Raw genomic sequence first — 6199 nt, forward strand, 5'->3', positions numbered from 1 at the left:
GGTCCCCTCTTTTACATCATGAAGGCATGGTCCAATTTCCCACTGCTTATCTGACAAGTTTCCCCCGCCTACCTCCATCTCCTCTCAGCTCATTTCCCAGAATCCACTTCTTCTCTGTGGTCTTTTCTGGGCCTCCGTGAAAACCTTCAGGATCGTTTACAGTTCCTTCTCCTCCTCATCGATTCTATTTTCCACCAAGTTGATGTTTTGTCTGCCTACCTAATTTAGATTTTTATAGCCTTTGGAAAGATTTGGGCTTAACCCTATATCCAGATGGTCTTCAGTAAATGCTATGAATTATTATCATTCACACTCATAACAATGTTAGCCCTTGCCTAATCAATTTTAATTCGACTTAATGTAGTTTCATTAGGTTTGATTTAGGAATAGCTGCCCTATTTTTCTCTTTACCTAGGTTGCTAATTTGGCTCTTGCGCGGCTTGCTCTGCGTAGAACGAATGGTTCAGCTCTTTTGCGGACCTGATGTGTGTGCAGATCTTATCCTGTACAGACCTGTCCACCTTTCTTTTCCTGGACTCCTAAAACTTAATTTTAGCTGGGATTGAGACAGTCAGCAATGTTCTAAACTCCTTGAGGGCAGAGATCATGTCTACAATTTTGGCATAACCTCCCAAGCACTTAGTACAGTCTTCTACGCACAGAAGTTGCTCAACTGCTAAGTCGGGAGGGAGGTCTGCATCCGTTCAGGTAGATATGAAGCAAGGTCAAACATTCACTCACCATTATCACAGCTATTCTGACTGCTTACTCTTATTCTATTCTTGTTGCTCTTCCTGCCTCTGAAAGCGCCACTCCCTCTCAACTGCTCCCCCTTGACTCTTCAGGCAAATCTATGGTGACGTTTCAACTTACAAAGTGTTGAAATGAACATCTGGTAATACATAAGAGTGTTGAAAAGGAGGCCAACGCCCCAAGCGTTTTTAGCAGCCACATTTGCTGTGCATATGCAGAATGGTCCACCTACACATGTTATCTGAGCATGTTAACACACACAAATGGGCCCTGGGAGGGTGTGAAACGCCCTATTGTGTTCCATAATTTCAATAGTTAATTAAGGGTTTCCAATTTACACTTAGACGGCCAAAAGAAAGCCATTTTGATTTATTGCAACTCGACTGGAGGAAGAGTTGTGGGCTATTGTACCAATAAGCTACAGATTAAAAGGTTCTTTATGTACAACAACTAGAATGGATGATAATAGTCTTAAAGGCGCTGTTATGTTTTATTGTGTCAATGGATCCCAAATTAAGGACTCCAGCACTCTCTGACACAAAAGAAGCCATAAATTCAGAAGGAGCCATTAGAGTCATTTTGCTTGTACTCTGTGATTTGTGAAGAGTGAATTATTGTGGGTTTTTTGGGTTTTGTTTTATTTTTCAAACTCAGCTCCTTCTTTGCCCCTCTGGTCCAATTGGATTTGTTTAAACTGATCCTCTTGCTCATAAGAGGTCCTGGACCTCCCCTACCATCACCCTGTTTCCCCCCTCTCTCCCCTCTCCCTGGCCTGACATCAACTTATTGAGCGCTTATTGTGTGCAGGGCACTGTACTAAGCACTGGGGACAGTACAACACAGCAATATAACAGATACATTCCGTGTCCACCACAAGTTTACATCATAGCTGTTTCATCTTTCATGGGGTAGCTCACAGTGAAGATGAGAATGGCCAGTGACAACCTGAGCTGAAACCAGACACCCGGACAGATGTCACATGACTTGTTCCATTCCTGACAAGCCACCTAACAGAACGGAGATGAAAGGAACATTTTTATGCAAGCCCTCGAACCCCCAACCCCATTTGCACCAGAATCTTTAGGTCCCAAATCCGGGTTCCTGTGAGTTCAGAAGCAGCATGGCCTAGTGAATAGAGCACAGATCTGGAAGTCAGAAGGACCTGGGTTCTAATCCCAGCTCTGCCGCTGCTCTGCTAGGTGACCCTAGGCAAGGTTCTTCACTTCTCTGTGCCTCAGTTCCCTCATCTGTAAAATGGGGATTAAGAATGATCCCCCTGTGGGACAGGGACTGTGTCCAACCTGATTAGGTTTGTAATTATCGTGGAACTTAGTACAGTATATGGCACATAGTAAATGCTTAACAAATGCCATTAAAAAAAAATAAGAAACTTCAAGACCCACTGATACTCCCAGCCATAAACTCATTCTGTGCCATGTAATTAGAGGGCAGGAGATGGACCAGCAGAAAACAACACTGGGTGGTGGTGTAGAACCAGAAGAATGGCCACTGAGGTACCTTCCCTAAGTATTTCTGGCACTAAAGCAGCAGCATGGGCTAGTATATAGGGCACAGACCTGGAAGGCAGAAAGACCTGGGTTGTAATTCCAACTCTGTCACTTCTCTGCTGTGTGACTTTGGATTAGTCACTTAACTTCTCTGTGCCTCAGTTATCTTATCTGCAAGTGAGGATTAAGACTGCGAGCCCCATGAGGGACAGGCACTGTGTCCAACCAGATTAGGTTGTATCTACTCCAGCCTTAGTACAGTGCCTAGCATAGGGTAAATCCTTAATAAATACCATAAAAAACTAGTGGTAATGTTCTGAGCTCTGACTCTAATTGTGTTCACTCAGCAGTGATCATCTTCTCTGCTTCCCCACCCCAGAGGTCTCTGGGTTATCAAGGCCTTCATTATGGTCAGGGAAGGTGTCTGCTAATTATCTTGTATTGCACTCTCCCAAGCCCTTAGAACAGTGCTCTATAATACCATTCATTGATTGATTCAGTCCACTTCCTGGACAGAGTTCCTAGGACTAAATGTACCTGCATCATGTGAGGCATTACAACCCTCCCATCTTAGCTTCTTAAAGTGAATTTAAGAGGGACAGGTGTCGGGTTTTATAGGGGTGAGATCTCAGGGGAGCATAGAGGAGAACAAAGAGAGGGAGAACACTGTGCTGTTTTATTTCTTTCCTATAGTATCTGTTAATCACTTACTGTATTAAGTACTGGGGTAGATACAGACTAATCAGGTTGGACACAGTTCCTGTCCCACATGGGGCTCAGTCTTAATCCCTGTTTTACTGATAATTCAATAGTATTTATTGAGCGCTTACTATGTGCAGAGCACTGTACTAAGCACTTGGAATGAACAAGTCGGCAACAGATAGAGACAGTCCCTGCCATTTGACGGGCTTACAGCTAAGGTAACTGAGGCCCAGGGGAGTTAAGTGACTTGCCCAAGGTCACATAGCAAACAAGTGGCAGAGTCGGGATTAGAACCCAGGTCCTTCTGATTCCCAGGCCTGTGCTCTAGCCGGTAGGCCAGCTCTGGTCACCCACCATCTGGGGAAAGATATACTATGGCTGGAGAGGATTCAGAGAAAGGCAATGAAATTGACCAAGGGGATGGAGTAGTTGCTGTAGGAGGTAAGTAGGAAAAGTTTAGGAATCTTTTGTCTGGAGAGATTAAGACTGAGAGGAGATACGGTTGAAGTTTTCAAAATCATGCAGGAGGTAAACAGGGGAGAACATGGAATCATTGTTCAGCAAATCTCACAAAGCAAATGGTAAGCATACAGAATTCTTTACCAGAGGAACTTGTTCAGGCTGAAATGTCAGCAGACTTAAGACAATCTCCGATAGAGGGTCCATAATGAAAAGCAGAGTGGCCTGAACATGGTCCTGGGAGTCAGAAGAACTCCATTCTAATTTTGGCTCTGCCTATTACCTGTTGTGTGACCCTGGACAAGTCACTTCACTTGTCTGTGCCTCAGTTGCCTCATCTATTAAATGGGGTTTCAATACCTGTTCTCCCTCCTGTTTAGACTGTGAGTCCCGTATGGGACAGGGACTGTATCCAGTGTAACTTTTTTCTAACCCCAACTCTTAGAACAGTGTTTGACACATAATGACCCCACAGCAGACATTATCATTATTATTATCATTAATCCCGACTAGGCCACTTCTCTGCTGTGTGACCTTGGGCAAGCCACTTACCTTCTCTGTGCCTCAGTTACCTCATCTGTAAAATGGGGATTAAGATTGTGAGCCCCACATGAGACAACATGATTACTTTGTATCTACCCCAGTGCTTAGAACGGTGCTTGGCACATACAAAGCACTTAACAAATACCATTATTATTATTATTATTATGGGTTGATCAAGAGAAAATCCTCTAAGAGCAAAGCTCAAGACCACTTGCACTGGGTGAAGACAAAAGAAACTGAATGTCTGGTTGATGTTTAGAGGTTATGAAGAAAGCAGGGCACATTCCAGAGAATCAAAGGACCCTGTCTGGGGTAGTGATCATGACCAAGGACAGACTGGGACAGAATCCTGGGCTGTGATTGGTTGGGAAGGGGTTCATATGACTCTGTTTTGCAAAACCAATTAGCTAGCATATAAATTTAACCACCCGCTAAATTTCAGTATTGGGAATACTCACTGGTGAGGGAATGCTCCAAGGGTTAAAGCTGGGCCATGGAAGAGTCTGAAATTCAGATTCTTCACCAGACACATTTGTTAAAGACAAAGTTTTGGGATGGACTTGCGTACCCAGCACAACATCTTCTAAACTTGGGTTAATCTCCATGTAGATTGAAAGTCCCTGGTGGGCAGGGTGTGAAGTTTGTATTTTTCAAGTGTTAATTCAGTGCACTGCACTTAATAAATACCATTCATTGAATTGATCGATGGTATTTGAGTGCTGACTGTGTGCAGAGCACTGTACTAAACGTTTAGGAGAATACAGCACAATGGAGTTGGTAGACAAGATCCTTGCACACAGGGAATTTACAGTCTAAAGGGTTATTGCTATTGTGATTGTTATCTCTGTAGATACTGGCCCCAAAGTGCATCTAGAATTTCTTGCAAAATCCTGCTTGCCCCCATGAAGATATGTTCACAGTGTGTGTGGACTTGAGCAGGGGACACATTGGAATGAGGTGAGGTCATCCAAGTACCTGATGGCGTCTCTAATGTTTGCATAGCCAGGTCAATCTTTCTGATCCAAAGAGAGATTGGCGGAAAACGCACCTAGGTTGGTGGACAGAGAAAACCTGCACGATATCCAACAGGGAAGAAAAGAAAGAAAACTCAACAGCAACTGAAAAGTAAAATCAAAGGTAATAGCTTGCCCTGACTCCCCAAAAAGAAAAAAAAACAAAACAGAAAAGCAGAATTGATGTTTTTCACTCCATCCATAACAGAGGCCACTGTGCTGTGCTCCTGAAAATAGCATGTGACCTGTGAAGCATACTATTAACTCTCCTAGGAAAACACATTTTCTTCTGGGGAGAAATAGGTTCAAGGTTTCAAGGAAGCTAGTTTAAGCAAAAAACTAGAGACCCTAGTTCCCATCCAACCCTCACTCAAAATGTCATGTCTAGTTTCCCTCAGGTCTTGTCTGTCATGCTCAACAGGGATCAGGTATGTAAGAGATGGCAGGTCCCAGGCCTGTTAGACTCACCTTGTTAATGCTTAGACCGCATCTTGAACCAATAAGGGATTCATTTTGTTTTACTGGTGGTGGGGATGACGACGATATAGCTCTGTAAATATAAAATTTACTCACAGTCAGCAGCGAGAATTTAGGAGGAGGGTTGGTTTCTGGAGTTCTACATATAGATTCCCTACCCCACCACTGATTTTAACCAAGTAGTGTAGGGCTAATCCCTTATTAGTCCACAGCTTCGGCTCAGACATGCGGATGGTCACTCTAGCAACCTCCAGCAGAAAGATGGCAAATGAGCAGGAATTACCTTATTATTCTTGTAAGATCACATTAAGTATCCTTCCCTTGGAAAGTCTCACTCCTGCCAGCATTCTTGCTAGAATGTGACACTTTACTGTATGATTTGGAGAGACTGCAAAGGAATAGGGAAAAGTAGCGCCCTGAAGCGGCTCTGGATTGGACGCAGTTCAAAACCGCTCCTGGCAGAGAGGCCTTCAAGAGAGATCATGTCTGTGTTTCTGTAATGGGAACCCTGTATCAGTTCATTAGTATTGTTTAAGGACCTAACTGGAAATGTTGAAAGTTCACCTTTAGAGTGTAAGCAGGAAAACATTCACTTCCTTCTTCTGTTCTTCCCAAGTGCCTAGTTCAGGATGCTGATCAGTAATTATACCACCGATTTTGTGTGTAACATTTACAGTTTCCAGTAGTGACAAATTAGTTCCCTGGCATGCTGATGCCGATAATAATAATGCCATTTGTTAAGTG

Source organism: Ornithorhynchus anatinus, chromosome 13 (genome assembly GCF_004115215.2).
Source record: "Ornithorhynchus anatinus isolate Pmale09 chromosome 13, mOrnAna1.pri.v4, whole genome shotgun sequence".
Classification (NCBI taxonomy): Eukaryota; Metazoa; Chordata; class Mammalia; order Monotremata; family Ornithorhynchidae; genus Ornithorhynchus; species Ornithorhynchus anatinus.